Genomic DNA, 21488 nt, shown 5'->3' with positions numbered 1-21488 from the left:
TTAAGCTACCACCTGTGCAGCTGGCATCCCATGTCAGAATGGCAGTTCAAGTCCCAGCTGCTCCACTTCCAATCCAACTCCCTGCTAATGCACTTGGGAAAGCCAAGGAAGATTGCCCAAGTTCTCGGGCCCCTGCACTCACGTGGGAAACTTGGATGGAGTTCCTGGCTCTTTGTTTCAGCCTGGTCCATCCTTGACCCTTGTGACCACTTGGAGAATGAAACAGCAGAGGGAAGATTCTCTCTCTCTCTCTCTCTCTCTCTCTCTCTCTCTCTTGCTGTTGCTTTGCCCTTTCAAATAAATAAATAAACCTTTAAAAGAAGAAAGATCCTATCTGTGCTGAAATACACTTTATTTTGGTTCTAAATGAACATGAGTAGGTATGACAGCGAGAAACAAAACTTCACCACGGAATACTGGGATGTGGCTGCTGGCAGTCTTGTATTTGAAACCATAGAAGGAAACCACTGCATTTCAAAACAGCCGACTGTGTGGGTCCAAAACTCAACTCCGATGCCCATTCGTCTCCTTCCACATCCCACGGATGAAGCACCACACACGCTGCAGCACCGCCCTCCCAGGACCACGGATGGCTGGAAAAGCAACCGGCTGCCCCGAGCTCTCGCTCCACGCACCCACAGGTCAGCATCCTCATCCTGGAGAGCAGGTGTCCGAGCAAACTCTAAGTCCTGTTCCTACTGCACTGCCAACCTGGGAACATTACCACCTCTGACAGGGCAAAAGCAGGCAAGAAACTTGAACTTAGGGGGTCTCCAGTGAGCTTGAGGCTGGTGTGTGACACTCCTGCTGTGGCTAGGTGAGACGTCAGCAGCAGGGGAGGAGTGGAAGCACTTCCGGTTACTTACCTGGTGCGTTTGTTTTCAAGGTGCCTGCAAGAACGGCTGGAGTCCAGGCTCTGATGATGTGAAGTGGGGCCCCGCAGAGTCCCAGAGTCCTCCGGATAGTCTCAGCATGTGCACAGTCACACACACACACACAGCACAGCAGAGTCCTAGGGGCCTTGCTCATGCCGCTCGCTCCCACACAGGCAGCCCCATGGGCTGCAGATGCTGTGCAGCGCACTGAAGCCCTCAGGGATTAGAGCAGGGAACAGACAAACACACAGTCCCACTTTCGTGGGGTTCACACTGACTTCAGCAACGACCACTCCAGGCTGCCACCCCACTGTGTCCCCAGCGGGGCCTCAGAGCCAGAGCCACCATCCTGTTGTCACATTTTACTCAGTGTCTGGCAAAGGGACAGGCAGGTGCGGACCCTCCTGCTCTGCCCCTGGTGGTCGCTCAGGCATCTCACAAACCCCTCCAGATCTTTGTCTTCTTGGCAAAGATGGTCCTCGTAAGACAATAGGAGCACTTCAGAATCTCTGGTGTTTCATGAGCCGTGAACATTGCATTGGGAGGTTTGGGAGGAGTGGAGAGGACAGGGGCTCTAAGTTGCAGTCTGTGTCAAAACAGGAGACAAGAGTCCTAAGGAGTTCTAAATGGGAGATGCTGCCACCTTCCCTGGTGTGCCCGGGATTCCAGCCGGCTCTCAGGTCCAGGTTTGTCTCAAAGGCTCAGCATGTCCCACATTCCTGGCTTTGTCAATGGAGGGACTCCAGAAGATTCCGCGACCCAGTCAGCCAACATCGTTCTCCCCCTTCTTCCCAGAAATGCCTCCCACCATCGCAGGCCACACTGAGGGCTTGTGCTGTGAACAGTTTCCCTGCCTCCTGCCGACGCCTCCTCCATTCACTGCTCCCTGCGCCCTGGAGCTGAGGATAACAGCAGAGTCTAGGGCACTGCTTTTCAATTCTGATCTGTGTTAAATGAGATGATAGCCGCTCTCCACCACATGCTCGAGGCTCACTCTTTTTTAAGATTTATTTATTAATCTGAAAGTTAGAGTTACACAGAGAAACAGAGAGAGAGAGAGAGAATGACTCCCCAGATGGTCGCAATGGCCAGAGATGAGCTGATCCGAAGCCAGTAGTCAGGAGCTTCTTCCAGGTCTCCCATGCGAGTGCAGGGGCCCAAGCACTTGGGCCATCTTCCACTGCTTTCCCTGGCCATAGCAGAGAGCTAGATAGGAAGTGGAGCAGCCAGGACTTGAACAGGCGCCCACATGGGATGCCGGCGCTGCAGGTGGTGGCCTATACCCGCTATTCCACAGAGCCGGCCCCCGAAGCTCACTCTCTCTCTCTCTCTCTTTTTTTTTTTTTTTTTGACAGAGTGGACAGTGAGAGAGAGACAGAGAGAGAGAGAGAGGTCTTCCTTTTCCGTTGGTTCACCCTCCAATGGCTGCTGCGGCTGGCGTGCCGCACAGACCTGAAGCCAGGAGCCAGACACTTCTCCTGGTCTCCCATGGGGTGCAGGACCCAAGCACTTGGGCCATCCTCCACTGCACTCCCAGGCCACAGCAGAGAGCTGGACTGGAAGAGGGGCAACCGGGACAGAATCCGGCGCCCCGACCAGGACTAGAACCTGGGGTGCTGGGGCCGCAAGCGGAGAATTAGCCTATTGAGCCGCCGCACTGGCCAAGGCTCACTCTTGATCAAGGGGGTTGGTGACCACAGGAATGCTGTAGCGTGAGCACACAGGCTCCAGACAAAGGTGAATTCTAACAAGCCTGGACTCAAGGAGTAGACTTCATGGAAGGAGAACCTTAGGAAAGGCCCCCAGATGGTGGGGGAATGCCAGACTTTTCTGATATAACTCATCCGATACTTAATAAGAGCTCTGCCTTCATCTACTCAGCTACTATAACAAAAACCTGTGGCCAGGTACCTCTTAAAAGAAAGGTTTATTTGCCTCATGGTTCTGGGGTCTGAGAGATTGGGCCGAGTAACCATTGGCTGAGTAGCTTCTCTGTGCTCACCACATTCACACATCAGCAGAGTCACCATTGTACCTGTGCAGAGGGAAACGCAAGCCCAGAGAAATGGGATAATGAACCTGCGATCACAAACACGACAGGTCCCAGGGCTGATGCACGCATCTCTCTGACCCCTGAACTCCTGCTCCCCATCCCTGCTCCCGACTCTGCTGCACCTGGGCCCTGCTAGAAACAGGGTGGGAAGGGAGACGTTTATAAAGAACGTTGCAGCCAAGAAAAGTGCTTGCAGGTGTCTCTCTTCATTCTCTTTCAAAGGACACCTGCCACCCAAGTGGCTTTGGAATTACAGAGGCCCTGAAGGAGTATTCCCTTTGGTCATTTGGAAGAAAAAGGAAGCCCTTCTTTGCCTTTTCTTTGAACATCCTCTTACCGTCTATTACTGCTTTATTCCGGGGCGCCGAATGTGGAGACCCTTCTGGGGCCTACTTCTGGAAAAGAAGAATGTTCCATTGTGTCAGCACTTGTGAGTCACTCCTCAGAGTCCTTGACAAGCGTCCGTGTGTCTTCTGGCCACCCTGAAAAGACAGGGCAGCAGTTAGAACTCTGCCATGAACCCCACCTCAGCCTCAATCCGTGCAGTGGCTTCCAGGGACTCCGTGGAGAAAGCCAGGACATAAGAGAGACCCATTTTCCTCTTCTTTAAGGTTTTATTAAAAACGCCCACCTACTGTGCCTTCCGTTCCTCTTTGATGATTTTGTGGGACTTAGAAAGACGCTGTTTTCTTTTGAGTAGAAGTCTTTCTTAAGGCTTGAGCTCAACAGCAGAGCTTCCAGGTTTTTGTTGTTTGTTTGTTTTCCAAGTGTGGCTGGGGACCATCAGTCAGTGTTTTCCTAAATGGACACTCCAGTTACACTAAGTCAAAATATTTGGAGCGAAGACTGAAGTATCCACACTGTGAAGCAGCTCCCCAGAATATTTTTAGACACTAAATCTGAATTAGCTGTTGAGCTGTGTTAAGAACCAGAAAGCCATCGTCCTAGTCTTGAGGGAGCTGTCCATTGCCTATGTGACTCTGACTTGTGGTTGTCACCTCCTTGAGCCTATGGTTTCTTTGCTAGAAAGTAAGGAAAGAGGGAAGGCAGTCACCAAGTCTCCTCGTAGCTCTAATTTTTGGGAGTAACCACATCCTTCCTGATATGCTGATCAAGTTCTTTGCTGTTACGTCCTGGTTTGTGTATTTAATCTGTGATTGAAAATGTTAGTAAGCTCGTCTGCCCATGTTCACATGATAATTCCACCTGCTTCACAGGGCTACTGAAGAATGAAATGCAGGTGAATGTCCTTTGCAGACACTCACTTGTTGCACAAAGAACAGGTGTTCCTGAACAGTTCAGAATTTAGGGAGAGCATAGTGTTTTTTAAGATACATTTATTTTATTTGAAAGGCAGAGTTACAGAGATAGAGGAACACACATACACACACACAGAGAGAAAGAGAGAGAGAGAGAGAGAGAGAGAGAGAGAGAGAGAGAGAGAGAGAATCTTCTATCCACTACTGGTTCACTTCCCAAATGGCCTCAATGGCTAGAGCTAAGCCAGACTGAAGCCAGGAGCCAGAATCTTTCTTGAGGTCTCCCAGGTGGGTGCAGGGGACCAAGCTCTTGGGCCATCTTCTGTTGCTTTCCCAGGCTCATTAACAGGGAGCTGGAACAGAAGTGGAGAATCTGTGACTCGAACCAGCACCCATATGGGATGTCAGTGCTGCAGATGGTGACTTAACTTGCTACACCACAGTGCCAGCCCCCATAGTTTGGTTTTAATTTAAAATATTTTAGTCATAAATTATTGAATTGTGTTTATGCTTTTTTTAAAAAAGAGATTTATTTATTTGAAAGATAGAGTTACAGAGAGAGGTAGACATGGGGGTGGGAGGGGTCTTCCATCCTCTGGCTCACTCCCCAAAGGGCTGCAATGGCCAAAGCTGAGCCTTTCCAAAGCCAGGAGCCAGAAGCTTCCTCTAGGTCTCTCGCATGGGTGCAGGGGTCTAGGGACTTGGGCAATCTTCTGCTGCTTTCCCAGGCGCATTAGCAGGGAGCTGAATCAGAAGTGGAGCAGTCAAGATTCAAATCAGAGCCCGTAAGGGATACTGGCACTGGAGGCCGGGGTTTTAACCTGCTTGCCACAGTGCCGACCTCTAAAGTATTGAACTTTGTACACCTGAAAACAGGCAAATTTTTAGTTCATCAGGCTCCTTTCCTGTAGTTTTACATACTCATTTGGATCAAGTAGCACAGGGTGGATAGCAAAGAGAAATGATGACCATCATGGAAACACAAATACTAGAGTAGCCACATTCATCTTAGGGTCAAAGTTAGTAACAGCTTTGATGCTTTTCCAACAACTGGTTCATGTGATCCTCATATTTTGTCAGCCATGACATTATGTAGTGAAGAAAGAAAGTCCATTTCTTGTAAGCTTAAAAAGAATGTGTCCAAAAAATGGAGGAGATTAATATATTTTGAAAACTATTATTTATCAATTCATTTTATTTATCTGAAAGGTGGACAGACAAGTGACCTCCCATCTGCTGGTTACTCCTCAAATTCCCACAATGTCCAGGGCTGGGCCAGGGCAAAACCAGGAACTGGGAGCTAAATCCAAGTCTTCCATGTGGATGGGAAGGCACATAACTGTAGGAGCCAGCACTACTGCTTCCCAGGGTGTGTATTAGGAAGAAGCGGGAGCTGGGAGCAGAGCCATGGTTTGAACCCAGACACTCTGATGTGGGATGCACACATCGGACGCAGCATAAATGCCCACCCAGGGTTAACATTTTTAACCATTATGGTCCAAAAAGTAATTTCTTTCCCATCCTTTAGCCTGTAGGGAGCTGCATAGCATCATTTTTCTATTCATTCCATGCAATCGCATTCTCTGAGCGGGTAAGTGATGGCATGATAGCTAACTCTGTGAATCAGCAGTTGTCAAGAAGAGAACAACACTGTTTGACTACTAGTAACTGTCTAACAGTGAAGTATGTAAGACTGATTTGAACAGCACCCAAAATTATGCCCTTTCAACCATTTACTCAACTTTTCAGTGATGATGTTGAGGTTTCCTATTATCAAGATCGTAAAATGAACTTACTCCATAAAAATTACTTTGCAGACTTCATGACATATTAAACTCCATTTCCCACCTGATTGGTTTCCTCTGTGTCTTGGCCTAACACAAACACATACACAGTGCCCACATTTCCCCATGTTTGCGTCTCAGACCACTTATAAAACATTGCTTGTGGAATAACTCAATACCGAGTGTGGTTTATCCCAACACAAAGTCAGTTACAAACAAGTGAAATGTCTAAATTCTCTGCTGTAGAGTTTTGTGTGTTTTATTGTTACATATTTTTGAAAGAGAAGTAAAATATTTTTACATAGCGGTTGATATGTAAGCCAAAATGTTACATATAGAGGAAAGTAAAAACATCTTAACTTACTTTATCAGCATACTAAAAGTAAATATACATTATAAGATATGTTTAAATCTACATAAATATGTGTAATATTGAACATTGTTAAAATAAGGAAAACAATATGAGTAGTGTGCATTCTTTCTCATACATTTTTCTAGCCAAGTATATGACTATAACACACACTACCTAATTATGTAACAGCTATTTTTTATTTGATTTTCAAAAATTAAAGGAATAAAAAAGAAAGAAAGAAAGAAAGAAAGAAAGAAAGAAAGAAAGAAAGAAGGAGCATTTGAGGGAGGGAGGGAGGGAGGGAAGTATACTTATCTTAGAATTGTATATGTGAAATACATGAAATCTGTTCTCTTTATATTAATAAAAATCAAAAAAGAACTGCACTATTGTACTTAGAATACAAATGTACTGTACTATTTGTTAAAATGTTTTCCTCCAATGATTTTGCAATTATTGTTTTGTGAACCACAAATGGATTAATAATTTTCATTTCCAAAACAGCTATCTTCTTATGAAATAGCAACTGGAGATTACTTTGAAGCACTCAGAAATAAAAAGTCTTATATCATATTTTATGGAAGTGCAATGAGACCAGTAATGTGAAGAAAGAAATGGGCAGTTTTTTGTTAATCTTTTATGTGTGCTTCAAGAACATTTTGACCTTTTTTTTTTACGTTTAACAATTTTATTAAAAAATTGAAGACCCATCATAGTGCCTTGAAGACTCAGCTCATTTACATCTGTGTGAGTTTTGCAATCCATTCTCCTAAGAATGTCTAGCCAAATTTTCATTTTTAAGAGTTGTCGGTGGGGTACGGTGCAGACATGGCCAAGCCCAAGAACCACACCACACACAACCAGTCCCGAAAATGGCACAGAAATGGCATCAAGAAACCGCGATCACAAAGATACGAGTCTCTGAAAGGGGTGGACCCCAACCTCCTGACAAACATGCGTTTTGCCAAGAAGTACAACAAGAAGGGCCTGAAGAAGATGCAGGCCAACAACGCCAAGGCTACAGCTGCACATGCTGAAGCTTTCAAGGCCCTGGTCAAGCCTAAGGAAGTAAAGCCCAGGGTCCCAAAGGGTGTCAGCCAGAAGCTTGATCGACGCCTACATTGCCCACCCCAAGCTTTGAAAGTGTGCCCGTGCCCGCATTGCTAGGGGCCTCAAGCTGTCCCAGCTAAAGACCAAGGCAAAGGCCAAGACTGAGCCCCAAATCAAGGGCAAGGTGAAGGCTCAAATCAAGGCCCAAGCTCAAGCTCAAATCAAGAGCAAGGGCAAGGGCAAGGCCCAGGCTGAAACCAAGCCCAAGGCCCAGGCCCAGGCCACAGGTGCAGCTCCAGTTCCCGTTCAGCTCCTCCCAAAGGTGCCCAGCCCCCTGCAAAGGCTCCCTGGTAACAGCCTGTGCCAGCCAATGCAAGGGCAGAAGGACTGGTGTGACCCTGGGCTGCTGTCTGCGTGGGGCTGGTGTCCTCCTGTGCTGTTTGTACAAATAAACCCTAGACAGGGTCTCTCAAAAAAAAAAAAAAAAAAAAAGGTTGTCAATTAACATTGAAATCTGATAATCTTTTGAACAATATCCTTCCATGAACATCAACTGTGTTTGATATTCAGTAATAAATGTATTCTCATACTGTTTCTAAAGAGAAGTGTTAAATATGAGATTTTAGCCATTGACGTTAGTAAAATGCACCCTTATGTGTATAGATTAACCAGGAATTGCCTTTAAACATGAAAACACTTGCAGGAGAGGAGATTCAGTAAAAGTTGGTGATGACAAACTTCATGTGTGTGATTTAGTCTGCCCTTGTCAATTTCTTCTCTTTTCTTTATTACGTCAGATTACCTACCAATCATATTTGCCAGCCCACTTGGAAATAGTTCAATAAGTTTTCTAATATAGATACTTTTATAATAAATATATGCACCTATAGGTTAACTATTTCAAAAACAGGTATTTGAATAGCCTCAAATTGATTTTATTTTATATTATAATTATCAATAAAGCAACAATAGAATTTAAAGGTTATGTTAAAATACCAGTCATCTTGCCATCTAAAAACAACCCATTGCCACCTTTTTTTTTTTATTATTTGAGAGGCAGAGAGAGGGAGCGAAGGGTGGGATGAGGGGTGAGGAGAGGGAGAAGAAGACAAAGACACAGAGACAAAGACAGAGCTCTCATTACTGGTTCACTCCTCAAATGCCCACAGTGGCTGGGACTGAGGCTGCTCCAGGTGATAGCCCCAGAAGCAGGGAACTCCATCCAGATTTCCCATTTGAGTGGCAGGGACCCAACTGCTTGAGCCATCCCCTGCTGTCTCCCAGGATGCACATTAGCAGGAAGCTGGAATAGGAAGTGGAGCCAGGGTTGTTTTATTTCAATCTTTTTGAATAAGGGTGCATAGTGGTGGTTGATATTGTTTGATCAATAAGTCTCCCTCTCTTAAGTATAGGAAGTACTCACTTCATGGAGATGTTGAGAAGATTAAATGCAATAATAATATGTGTAAAGTGCTGGTGGTGCTGGTGGTCACGTGTGCAATAGAGTTGTTTTTAGTTTGCAGTTGTTTTGGTTTTCTGGGTCTCCCATAGCGAAGTTCCACAGAGAGGGCTGAAGCAACAGGAATTTTTTTTTTCTCACAATGCTGAAGGCTGGAAGGCCAAGATCAAGGTTTTGGCAGGACTGGTGTCTTCTGAGGGCTCGCTCCTTGGCTCACAGATGGCCGCCCTCTTCGTGCTCGGTCCCCCACAGGTTTGCTGTGTCCTAATCTCTTTCTCCTAAGGCCACCAGAGGTAGAGGACGAGGGTCTACCATGACCTCCTTTGAACTTCATTACCTCTTGGAAGACCTCATTTCCAAATTCAGCCACATTCTGAGCTCCTGTGTGTTAAGATTTCAACGTAAGAGTTGTAAGGGAGCTTGTAAGGGAAGGGACACAACTCGGTCCATAAAGATGGTCCCCAGCAAAGTTTTGTAGAATGGTCACACAAAGCCATGCAAAGCTGTTCCCAATTCACTCTTCCGACTTATACTAGATAGACTGAGGCCCAAGGAGGGGAAGTGCTTAGCTCCACTGCAGAGCAGTCTGAGTCTGAAATAGGAATTCTTGGTCTCCCTTCCCAGAAATTCCAGGTGGCAAACAGCGAATAATAACTTTAATGCATTTTTTCATATTTTATTTTTCATAACATATATTGAAAACATATATTGCTTCTCAATTTAAAAAAAAAGCCTTTAGTTTTTCATTCAAAGTTAATTTGATGTGAAATTCTGCTTATCGAATTTCACCTAAATTTTGTGTTCTAATGACTGATTAACTTACAGATCATCTAGGTCCTGATTTCTTCAAGTTCTCTGAGGCAAAAGGACAGCCTCACATTACATTAAGTAGTATTGGCTCGACCCGGCCGGCGCCGCGGCTCAATAGGCTAATCCTCCGCCTGCGGTGCCAGCTCCCCGGGTTCGAGTCCCGGTCGGGGAGCCGGATTCTGTCCCGATTGCCCCTCTTCCAGACCAGCTCTCTGCTGTGGCCCGGGAGTGCAGTGGAAGATGGCCCAAGTCCTGGGGCCCTGCACCTGCATGGGAGACCAGGAGAAGCACCTGGCTCCTGCCTTCGGATCAGCGTGGCGCGCTGGCAGCAGCGCGCCAGCCGCAGCGGCCATTGGAGGGTGAACCAACAGCAAAAAGGAAGACCTTTCTCTCTGTCTCTCTCTCTCACTGTCCACTCTGCCTGGCAAAAAAAAAAAAAAAAAAAAAAAAAAGTATTGGCTAGACACGACTTGTTAGCTCTGCTACAAACAAGCTGTAGGGTTTGGGCAAGTCTCTTCAACTTTGTTAGCCTAAGTCTGTTCATCTGTAACATGAGGGAATAAAGTCCTATGATTTTGTGGAAAGCTATTGAATTAAAATGATCATCTGAAACAATGTGTGTGTTTCCAAAAGGACTAAATTTCCCAGTTTCAGCAGGCACTTGTCACCTGCACTTTCTAGGCTGTGGATTAGAACTGGCAGTGCGACTTCCATTGCCCCTATCTGGGAACCCTGGCTGGGCTCAGGCCACAAACAATCCTGGAATTCAGATTTTTCTGGCTTCAGTAAGTATTAACTTTATTCACTTTGGTTTGAGCCAGCCTTATTTGTTTCCCCCAGAATGGTTGGTGCATATCAGGAGTGAGAACTTATCACTTCTATTATTAAAATCCCTGTCTTTTGTCAACTACATTCACAGTCTTCTTAGAAATAAATTGTGATATCTCTGCTCCCCAGGTAGGAGACCCAGATGGAATTCCAGGTCCCTGGCTTTGACCTGCCCCAACCCCAAGTGTTGTAGACATTTAGGGAATGAACCAGTGGACAGAAGATCTCATTCTTTCTCTGTCTCAGTCTCTGTCATCCTACCTTTAAAATAGATTAAATAAATCTATAAAAGGTAGGAGAAATAAGCTGTCAAGGAAATTAGACAATCTTAAGGAGGCAATTGACTCTCAAAAATATTTTAACACTTTGTGAAGAAAAATGTCAAGTTCAGCTACAATGTATGGTTAAGGGGAAAATTAGCTGCTCTGTATGGGGGCCAGGAACAAAGAGAAGGCTACAGAATTAAAACCCCAGGTCACATCTAAAGATGAGGACTTTCACATTAAAGAGATAATCTAGAACACTTGGGAGTGTGGTCATCAGTACTGTTTCCATGGTGATTCCATGTTTTTTTTTTTTAAAAGATTCATTTATTTATTCAAAAGGCAGAGCAAGAGAGAGAAAAGACAGAGAGAGGGAGAGCAAGAGATCTTTCATCTGCTGGTTCATTACCCAAAAGCTTGCAATAGCCAGGGCTAGGCCAGGATGAAACCAGGATCCAGGAACTCCATCAGGGTCCCCCACATGGGTGGCAGGACCCCAAGTGTTGGGACCATCACCTGCTGCCACCCATGCAAATTTGCAGGAAGCTAGACAAGCAACATAGAACAGCCAGGACTTGAACCACGCAGCCAGATAGAGATGCAGCTGTCCCATGTGGCTTTTTGGCCTGCAATGCCACAGTGCCTTCCCCGATCAGTCTGTATTTAAGATTGTTGTGTTATTCATCTCATTTACCCTCCCAACTTCTGAGGAATTGTTCATAAAATTGTATCCACAAAAGCAAAACCCTAACAGCATTGACATGAGAGCATGTCATCTACTCTGTCTGTTGAGTGTTTGGATAGCTCTTTTGTCAACCAAGGTAGAAAAAAACCAAGGCAAAAAACTTCAGGAAGAGGATAGTCCCATTCAAGAGAAGTATTTTACTATAAAAATACATCATAGTCTTATAGAACATTGGACTGTGTTTCCAAAAACTCTCAGTGAAACCTGACCCTCATGAAGGCAAAGTGGGGTATGTCCACAGTGGCAACTGAATAGTTAAAGGAAGAATAAATTTTAAAGCCAACAAGGGACTCAAGTTCAAGGTGACTTGGGCATGTATTTATCTTTCCTTCCAGCCCAAATTCTATGGTAATACATGAAGTTTACAGGAATGTAATAAATCCACAGCAGGAATGCATGATGAATGTAGCTCTCCTGACAAAATATTTTGGATGAAGTTTTAAGGCAGAAGATGTTGAACTGATGGAGAAACCAAACTCTGCTGCTGCCTCAGTAGAAAGAGGAACCAACAAGAGAATTTTAAATGCCTTCATCTTGGAGAAAGGTTGCTAAGAGGAATTTAAGCCGACAGTACTCATGGTTAACTGATGTATAGAGGTGCTGTCTGTCTACATCACTTCATTTTGCTGTCTGTAAGAAGTACTTGTGTTTTCACAGATTTACTCTAAAACCTTGTCCTCCCATTTCTATGCACACCCACTTCCTTCTCCATGGGCATCCAGGTTGCCTGTCTCAGGAGTCTCCAAAGATCAACCCTCAAGTTCAAGTTCGGAGGAAACTACCTGTGATACAGACAGGCTGTGCCTGAAGCCATGTGAATCAGGCATCCAATGAGTACTCTTGGAAGCCATACTGAAAAGATGCTCTGGGTAGCTCAGCACTGGTTTGTAGCCCAGATGTGCGGCAAACATTGGTCAGCAGGGAAGTGGATAATCCAGTCTGTTGTGTGTAGACTATGTGTGCTGCTCTGTAAAGATCTGAGTGGCATGTGTGGGGACAACGAAAGCAAAGTAGTCCTTCCTTACCTGTCATTGTTCTTTTTATGGTTTCAATTACCTGCGGTGAACCATGGCCTGAATATAATAGGTGGAAAATTCCAGAAAATGCTCCCTGCCATCTGGGACTGAACCCTTCCTTTTTCCACCATATCTGTGCTGTCCACACCACCTGACCAGTTGGTGGCTGCCCTAGTTATCAGGTCTCTTGCCATGGTGTCACAGTGGCTTGTGTTCGAGTCACTCTTATTTTACTTAGCAACATCCCCAAAGCACAAGAACGGTGATGCTGGCAATTTTATTACACTATGTTGTTATAATTGTCCTACTTTATTACTTGTTATTGCTGCTAATATTTTGCTGTGCCTAATTAATAAACTTTATCATAGGTAGATAGGTATAGGAGAAATCATTATACTCACATATGGAGCTCTGTACTATCTGAAGTTTCAGGCTTCCAGTGGGGCTCCTGGAATGTACCCCTGTGGATAAGAGGGGACCACAAGGGCCTGGCGTTGTGGTGCTGTGGGATAAACTGCCCCTTGCAGCACCAGCATCCCATATAGGAGTGCTGTTTTGAGTCCCAGTGGTTGCTTGGCTACAGATCCAGCTTCCTGCTAATGTTCCTGGAAAAGCAGCAGATGGCCCAGACGGAGGTCCTGGCTCCTGGCTTTGGCCTGGCCCAGATTTGGCTGTTGGCAGCCATTTGGAGATAGAATCAGTGGATGGAAGATCTCTCTCTCTCTCTCTCTCTCTCTCTGTGTGTGTGTGTGTGTGTGTGTTTATGTGTATCTGTCTGTCTCTCCTTCTCTCTGACACTCTGCCATTCAAATAAATATTGTTTTTTTGTTTGTTTGTTTGTTTGTTTTTTTACTGGCGCCACGGCTCACTAGGCTAATCCTCCGCCTGCGGTGCTGGCACACCGGGCTCTAGTCCCGGTTGGGGAGCCGGATTCTGTCCCGGTGGCTCCTCTTCCAGGCCAGCTCTCTGCTATGGCCCGGGAGTGCAGTGGAGGATGGCCCAAGTGCTTGGGCCCTGCACCCCATGGGAGACCAGGAGGAAGCACCCAGCTCCTGGCTTTGGATAGGCGCAGCGCGCCTGCTGTAGCAGCCATTTAGGGGGTGAACTAATGGAAGGAAGACCTTTCTCTCTGTCTCTCTCACTGTCTAACTCTGCCTGTCAGAAAAAATATATAAATAAATAAATAAATAAATATTTTTTTAAAAAAAGGGAACCACTATGAAGGAAAATGAAAAGGTTTGTATTTGACGTGATGAGACAAAAGGGAAGCACCCACACCTCACTTCCCGCCCGTGGTCCTCATAGCACTGTGAAAGTTGTACAGGGTCCTTGGGCTGCTCAGGCAAATGTCCCTGTGCTGCTGGCCTGGGCTCTACAATGAGTCCCCGCACAAAACCCCATGTCCCAACCCTCATGTAATAAGAGGATCAACCTCTTAGAGTTGTGAGAGTTAAGTGGACTCATATCTAGCACACAGAAGTGCGTTCTGTTGGTTCATTTATTGTCTATCTTCCTGCTGAACTATGCACTTGGGTATGGAAGCCATGTCTGTTTCTCAACGCATCCCAGTAGCTAGTATAGTGTGACAACAAAGTAGATGATAAATGCTTGTTTAGAACCTGAATTTCAGCTTTAAAAACGATGTCTTTCATATCGCATGATTTGCAGCAAGAAAATGAAATCCTTCACTGCTGCTTTTCCTCTTTGACCCGCTCTGCGTTTTTATCTGTTCCCCAGTTATGCTCGCTGAGCCAGAGAAGGAGGCTCAAGACTTGCTTTAAATCTGAGCCATTTAGATTTGTTGTTCGGTTACGAAAGACACAGAGCAACCTGCTGCTTGCTGCTTCAAAATATTTAACCCTTAGAGGAAGGCATCGGGAGTGGCCTCCCCTGTGTCTGAGCAGAGGCCTTGGGGGATACGAGTGTGTTTGGGCCCAACCTGTGCTACTGATGGGGCCCACAGCCTTCTGTCTTCCCAGGGCTCAAGCCCTTCGATTTCCTGATCTGTGTTGGGCTGCACTTGTGACCATGGTTAGGGAGGATGGGGAGCAGGATGAGAGTGTCAGTGGATGAGAGCCCACCCTGGCCCCCATCCCCACTGAACTGCTCCCCCTGCACCTCCAATACCCTTTGAGTTTCCACATCAGTGGAAAAGTGGCCTCTGCTGAATTCTTTGAAAAATCACTTCCCTGAATAATTGTCAATGTTTCTTTTAGCTTAGACATACTTTGACTCAGACTACTTCTATTCGGGAACCTTATGGTTTTTTTTTTATATATATATAATTTCCAAAATATAGAGAGAGGTAAGTGAGTTGAATATGTGGCTAAATAGGAGAAATAAAGTGGTGAAAAAAAAGGACCACTTTATCATTGTTAACAACAAGTAGACACAGACAAATACTGCCTGTCTGCTGGCCGCTCATTTGAAAACTGTTCATCCTCTACTGATTATTTGGTTTGGGTAAAACTTGTCTTCTCCATCAAACCACTTGGGCCAGGGTGGAAGATCATTTTCTCTATCTATCTATCTATCTATCTATCTATCTATTTATCAATGATCTATCTATTATCAAGCAAGCAAGCAATGTACCATCCATCTACTATCAATTAGCTATCTATCATCTATCATCTGCTATCAGTCTATCATCTGGCTGTCTATCATCTGCCTCTCTTGCTGTCATTTATCCTCTATCTATCTCTCACCATGCCTGTCCACTCTGGAATGAAACCTTCTAACTTTGTGGTCTTCCGAATATGTCAAATTCCTCTCTGTCTCCCTAACTCAAAACGCACAGGCCCGTTTGCTGACTAAGTTTTCCTCATCTTTAGCCAATGCCTGATCAGTTATTCCATAGTCTGAGCTCCAGAGTCTATGTTACTTTTTTGTAGCTTCTATCACCTCTGCTGGTAATTATTGGCATCTCTATTCCCTCTCCTAAACTGTGCGCTCCTCTAGGGAGCTCACCAATGCTTAGCATTAAGAAGGCACTAAATGGGGGCCAGTGGCGTAGTGGGCTAAGCCTCTGCCTATGGCACCAGCATCCAATACGGGCTTTGGTTCAGCCCAACTCTAGCCGTGTGGCCATTTGGGAAGTGAACCAGTGGGTGGAAGACCTTTCTCTCTGTTACTCTCTCTCTAAAATAAATAACAAATATCCTTTAAGAAAAAGGAACAAATGAAAACTTTGACAATGTCTAAAAATTAGGGTTCTTACGGCACGTTTCTAGAGTCAGTCCTTGAAGCCTCATAAGGAGACCTGAGTGAGAATAGCTTCCAGGATCAGACCCCCGAGCGCCAGGGCTCAGCAGCCACCGGATTCAGGAGATAAATCCCAGAAGTGATGGCAGGCAGGGAGAGCCAAAGGGAAGGAAGCTCAAAACAACACACTCCTCCCCACAGTGCCCCAGGAGGGAACAAACTCTAGGTTACCAGTCAGGAAAAGGGAATGTCACCATACCAGCCATTTTCATTCATTCAGACAGCAGTCACGTGAGTGAGAGCTCAGACTGGCCCAGGTGTCTCTATCCTACGAGTAAGGGCCATGGGGAGGAAGAGTTTGGTATAATTCCAGGAAGATCCCTGGAAAGGCTCCCCTGGCAGCACCTCCCTCTGTAGCAGACCATCCTGCCTGTGGCCGGGAGGGCCCTGGCCAAGGCCGCAACAGGGCCCAGTGCAGTGGGGGTGCCCCACTCACGGAGCCATCACACCAGACATGCTGGCTAAGGCCCCATGTGGGATTCCAGTTTCCATAATTTGGGGAAAAAACAAATAGTAATGAAGATAACCAGTGGGGGAAGACGTCTTTGCGATCTTTGCTACCCACAAATGATATTAAACTCCCCTCCCTCTCTCTGGATGAGCTCGTCTGGTTGTCGCTGGAGACAGACACACTCTGTGAGTCAGACTGTGCAGCTCGCTAAGCTGATCTGATCCCTGACCCTCGCTCCCTGAGAGGCATTGTCATTGTATCTCCTCTTATTACTTGGTGGAGGAGTCGGAATTGGTAATGAGGCAGGATCCCTTTCTGGCTCGTTTTCAATTATCAGATTGAGCAGGCACGGGGGTACGGGCCTCTGCTCATCTTAGCTGCCCTGCGACCCCCTGAGTTCGTCTCTTTTATCTCTTTCTGGACGTCCCTCCATCCCAGCATGCCACACTGCACTGGCCAAATAAACCCGCAAATCTAGCTTTTGTGTCCTACTAATCCTTTTATTTCCTAAATCTTGTTTAATCCGAAAGGCTTCCTTTCATCTCTGTAACTGTCCACTGGGTCACTCTTGTAGCCCATCAGCAGTTCCTGCAAACCTGGGACGAGTTGAAAAGCTGCCCGGAATTCCCCCCCAGTTCTCATTAGGAGTCTGGGTGGATGACGCTGCACCTGCCAAGTGGCTGCCGTTGGAGAAAGGACCTGGGCAGCGAAAGGGACTATTTCAGGGCTCAGCGAAAGTCAAGACCTATGCCTCACCCAGGAGACAAGGCCCGTCCTGTTCAGCAGCCAACCCAGCCGGCTCCTCCGAGATGTTGTGAGATCAGGACGGAGAAAGCAGATCTGACTTCTGACCTTGGAAACACTGAGCCACCGGCCAGAGACAAAATTAAACTGGGCTCAGAGAAACCCAAAAGAATTGATTCTTTTTAAAAATATTTATTTATTTATTTGAAAATTGGAGAGAGAGAGAGAGATCTTCAATCTGTTGGTTCACTCCCCAAAATGGCTGCCTCAGCCAGGGCTGGGCCAAGCTACAATCAGAGGCCAGGAACTCCAACTGGGTCTCCCACATGGATGGCAGGGACCCAAGTGCTCGGGCCATCATCCACTGCCTTCCCAGGCACATTAGCTGGAAACTGAATTGGAAGTGGAGCAGCCGGGACTCCATTGGCACTCTGATCCCAGATGCCGGCATCGGAGGAGGCGGCTCAACACGCTGCGCCCAAATGCTGGCCTAGAAGGGTCAATTCTTGCTAGAAGAGTTTTATTTTTCTCTTACCTAAGTGAAAAGGAACTTTGGGTTTGGGGCCAAGGAACATTAGTTAAGGCAATTTCCTTGTGTAAACGGAGGCAACAGGCAAATTCATAGGGCACCTAAAAGGAACATTTCCATTTCAATTCCTTTCAGATGCTTATTTAGGCAAGGAGTAATTAAAGTCCTAGCGATTTTAGTTATTCATAATTTTTATCCAAGAGATCGTGGTGAACTTTGCTATGCAGTTTTGCTCCCTGTGCATGTCCCCTAACTTCCTTGTTGTCACTGTCACACCACTTCCTGTTAGAGGCTCACAGGCTAGGATCTGTTGATAGATGAGGGTAGTTGAAATTGATCATGAAACACTATTGAGTTAAAAAATAAGTGTATTTTAATGGAAAAGCATTGAAATCATGTTCTTTCACAGAATATGTGTTCCACGAGCTTTTTGAAGTCCGCTTGTGCTTTCTGGATTTGAGTTCTGCTTTCTTGTGAGTACCTAAACATCCCTGTGCTTGGAGTTGGGTGGGTTCACTCAGCTCTGGTCCCCAGTGTGACATTAGCTGAACCATGGCAACCCCAGTGCTTTCATTTTCTCCAATGTAAACTAGGAGAAGGATGTCCACGCTGCAGGACCGGGCAAGGAGTAAGAGCAATGAGAAATGGGAAGCAGCTGAAGAGGAACACATAACAGGTGAAAAAACAAATGTGAGTTGCTGTTGCCTTTTAAGTGATTGCAGGGATTTGTAAGAGCCCTGAACTCTACCAGGACAGAACTCTGCAAATACAAGATGCATGCAGAGGCTGATTTCCTCAACGAAGTGGCAACCATGTGTGAGTTACACCGATACTAGTGAGGTATCCTCCCAACCGTGCCTTGCCATGCACCAGGAAATAATCATATCGATACCTCGGGGGAGCAAGGAGACCACTCTGATTAGCAGTTGATTCTAGTTCAACTCTCTAGCGCACGGACCAATCTAAGGAAAGATGCACTTATCTCACAAGCCAATGGGATGCAGTAAACAGGAAGGATGGAGAGGTGGGCACCAGAGGGAGGTGAAGCCCCTGGAAGATGCACAGTCTCTGCCCAGAGCAGCCAGGTCTCATCCAGAATACTCACCGCTCACCGGTTGCACAGAACCACGGCAATGCACTTGTCTCTGTGAACTCATCATCGCCACGTGACCAACTCGTCCTCATCCTCTAGTCCTGGCCCGTGCCACTGAGCAGATGCACCCTCGAGCACAGGAAGTGGTCTCATGGAACATTGATGCTCTCCTGGCCTGGGTCGCACAGCAGTCCCCCTGGAGGGGTTAGTGTGAGTCCTCCATGGAGCAGCTGACCTTTGCTGGGGTGTTGTTCTCTGCCTCCCTCTGTGCCCTTCCAGACTGAGGACAGAACCCCGATACCCGAGTTCACCGTGGGGGGTGTGCTTTGGTGATATGGTGCCCCTGTCTGGGGATGCTCTTTAGACGTAGCCAGAGACTCTCAGGGAACTGAAACCTTGTGGTTTTCTTAGAGTTTCCCATCAAGTATTCAATTCAATTCAACCAGGTCCTCAAGTCCTTCATCATACCAAGAAGTAGAAAGGTTGTGAGATGACCTCCGAGTGGTCTTGCCTGTCTGTGGCATGGACCCAGGCTAGGCAGACGCTGAGCAGTGATTCCCCAAGGCTTGCAGGCTTGTGTGTGTTCCCAGGGTGCTGAGGGTTACCCATTGACTCACAGGTCACCCTGAGGAGTCTTCCCTCCTTTTTGATGTTCCTAAAACATCTTTTTGCTACTTCTTTCATGCAATTTATTTTGTTCTTTATGGCCCTTTCAAATATACTTTGAGCTCCCCTAAATTATCAACTTCCTGAACAGGCCCTTGTTGTATTTTAGAAATGCCCTGTGCTGAAAAATCCAAGCATGTAGAATGAGTCCGGTTGACATTTTTCCTTAAAAACAAAAAAGAACTAGATGATGATGCTGTGGCACAGCTGGTTAAGCCTCTGCTTGCAATGCTGAAATCCCATATGGGCACTGGTTCAAGTCCCTGCTGCTCTGCTTCCGATCCAGCTCCCTGTTAATGTGCCTGGGAAAGCAATGGAAGATGATCCAAGTGTTTGAGCCCATGACACCCATTGTGGGGGGAGACCTGGATGGAGATTCTGGCTCCTGGCTTCAGCCTGGCCCAGACCTGGCCATTGCAGTCATTTGGCAAGTGAACCAATTGATGGAAGATCTCTCTCTCCTCCCTCCTCCGGTCCCACAACTCTGCCATTCAAATAAATAACTACATCTTTAAAAAATAAAAGAATTAGACCACTTTCTGACTTCCTGAATGTGGCTCCCTGGAATTTTTCTAGCTGTGGTCCCACCTTGTGAGATGTTAAAGCTGATTCTAACGTGTTTGGAGAAATGGCAAACCAAGAGAATCTTGGTTTGAATCTTAAAAACAAACAAATAAACACCCATATATTTTGATGGCCCAAGTGCTTGAGTCCCTGATACCCACATGGGAGACCCCGATGGAGTGCCTGTCTCTTGGCAACAGATTGGCTAAGCCCTGGCCATTGTGGCCTGTTGGGAAGTAAACCAGCAGATGGAAGACTCTCTCTCTCTCTCTCTCTTTCTGTGTGTTTGTATGTTTCCTCTGTGTCACCCTGCCTTTCAAATATATAAAATAAATCTTTTTTAAAAAGCCATATTTTAACTTACAGAATTCCATGAGAAATACATGATACTTCAAAGAAGACTTTCACTAGCAGGTCCCAGGGCAGAGGGTCATCCTCTTTCCACTGAAAAAGCTGCTGATGGTGAGGAGCACATGGGGCAGTCACCCCCCCTCCCCACCCCCGGCCCCGCCCTGACTCCTGTGAATAACAAAATCCCCTTGCTCAAGACCCTTGGATACAGTGGCTTAGTCTTTGCTCAGAACCTCTGCACCTCCTCCAGCATACTTTAAATCACCTCCAGCTTATTTACAGCACCTGACACAGCCTGTAAATAGTTGTTACACGGGGACTGGCTCCGTGTCACAGTAGGTTAATCCTCTGCCTGTGGTGCCGGCATCCCATATGGATGCTGGTTCTAGGCCCGGCTGCTCCTCTTCCAATCCAGCTCTCTGCTGGGGCCTGGGAAAGCAGTAGGAGATGGCCCAAGTGCTTGGGTCCCTGCGCCCACGTGGGAGACTGGAAAGAAGCTCCTGGCTCCAGGCTTCGGATCGGCGCAGCTCTGGCTGTTGCAGCCATTTGAAGAGTGAACCAATGGACAGAAGACCTTTCTCTCTGTCTCTCCCTCTCACTGTCTGTAACTCTACCTCTTTAATAATAAACAAAAATCTTAAAAAAAAAAAAGAGTTGTTACATGGTATTGTTTAGAGAAAGATCTGTCCGTGTTCAGTACAGAGGGAGGTGGCCTTTTTTTGGTCAGAATATTTTCAATCTACAGTCGATACAGTGCAGCAGTGGGGAAGCAGGACACCGGGGAGCAACTGTGCTGGCAGACTCTGGGGCCCTCGGCCCTACCAACAGCCCCAGGCAAATGCAAAGGATGGGTGGGTGGCTCCAGGCATGGGCCTGTGGTGTGGCGACAGCCCCACCCTGTCCCTTGAACTGTTCATTTTACTGTTCAAATCAGTACTCCAGGGAGCTTTTGAATGCCCACATTTCTAGTACCCTGAAGGTTTTAATCATTGTTTTCCCCGAAGAAATAAATTGTTTATGTTTGTCTAATAGCGTGCTAAGTCATCATTTAACTCTTATGGAATGCAGGTTGTTAAAAATAGAAAAAATGGCCAGGCTGTTAAAGAACCTACTGCCTTAAAAAGAGAAAGAAGGTCAACACGAATAGAATGTATACAAACACAGTGACAGCGGCCTGTAAACATTTGCGTAAACACACCAGCTGGGCAGAGCGGGACATGCCAGCCTTATGGGGTTTCCACACACGCAGGATTGGAACAATTGGAAATGTCTTCCAAATCCCAGAACACATTAGTTTGAGCAAAACAACCCTCCCAGTCTGGCGAAAGGAGAAGC

General features: G+C 46.3%; 1 pseudogene; it reads left to right on the top strand.

Moving 5' to 3' along the window:
- Window positions 1–7141: 7141 nt before the first annotated feature.
- On the top strand, window positions 7142–14275 carry LOC133766275 (large ribosomal subunit protein eL29-like; annotated as a pseudogene).
- Window positions 14276–21488: the final 7213 nt, after the last annotated feature.

This window comes from Lepus europaeus, chromosome 9, assembly GCF_033115175.1.
Source record: "Lepus europaeus isolate LE1 chromosome 9, mLepTim1.pri, whole genome shotgun sequence".
Taxonomy (NCBI): Eukaryota; Metazoa; Chordata; class Mammalia; order Lagomorpha; family Leporidae; genus Lepus; species Lepus europaeus.
Note: the sequence above shows the minus strand (reverse complement) of the source record. Positions and strands in the feature narration are given on the sequence as shown.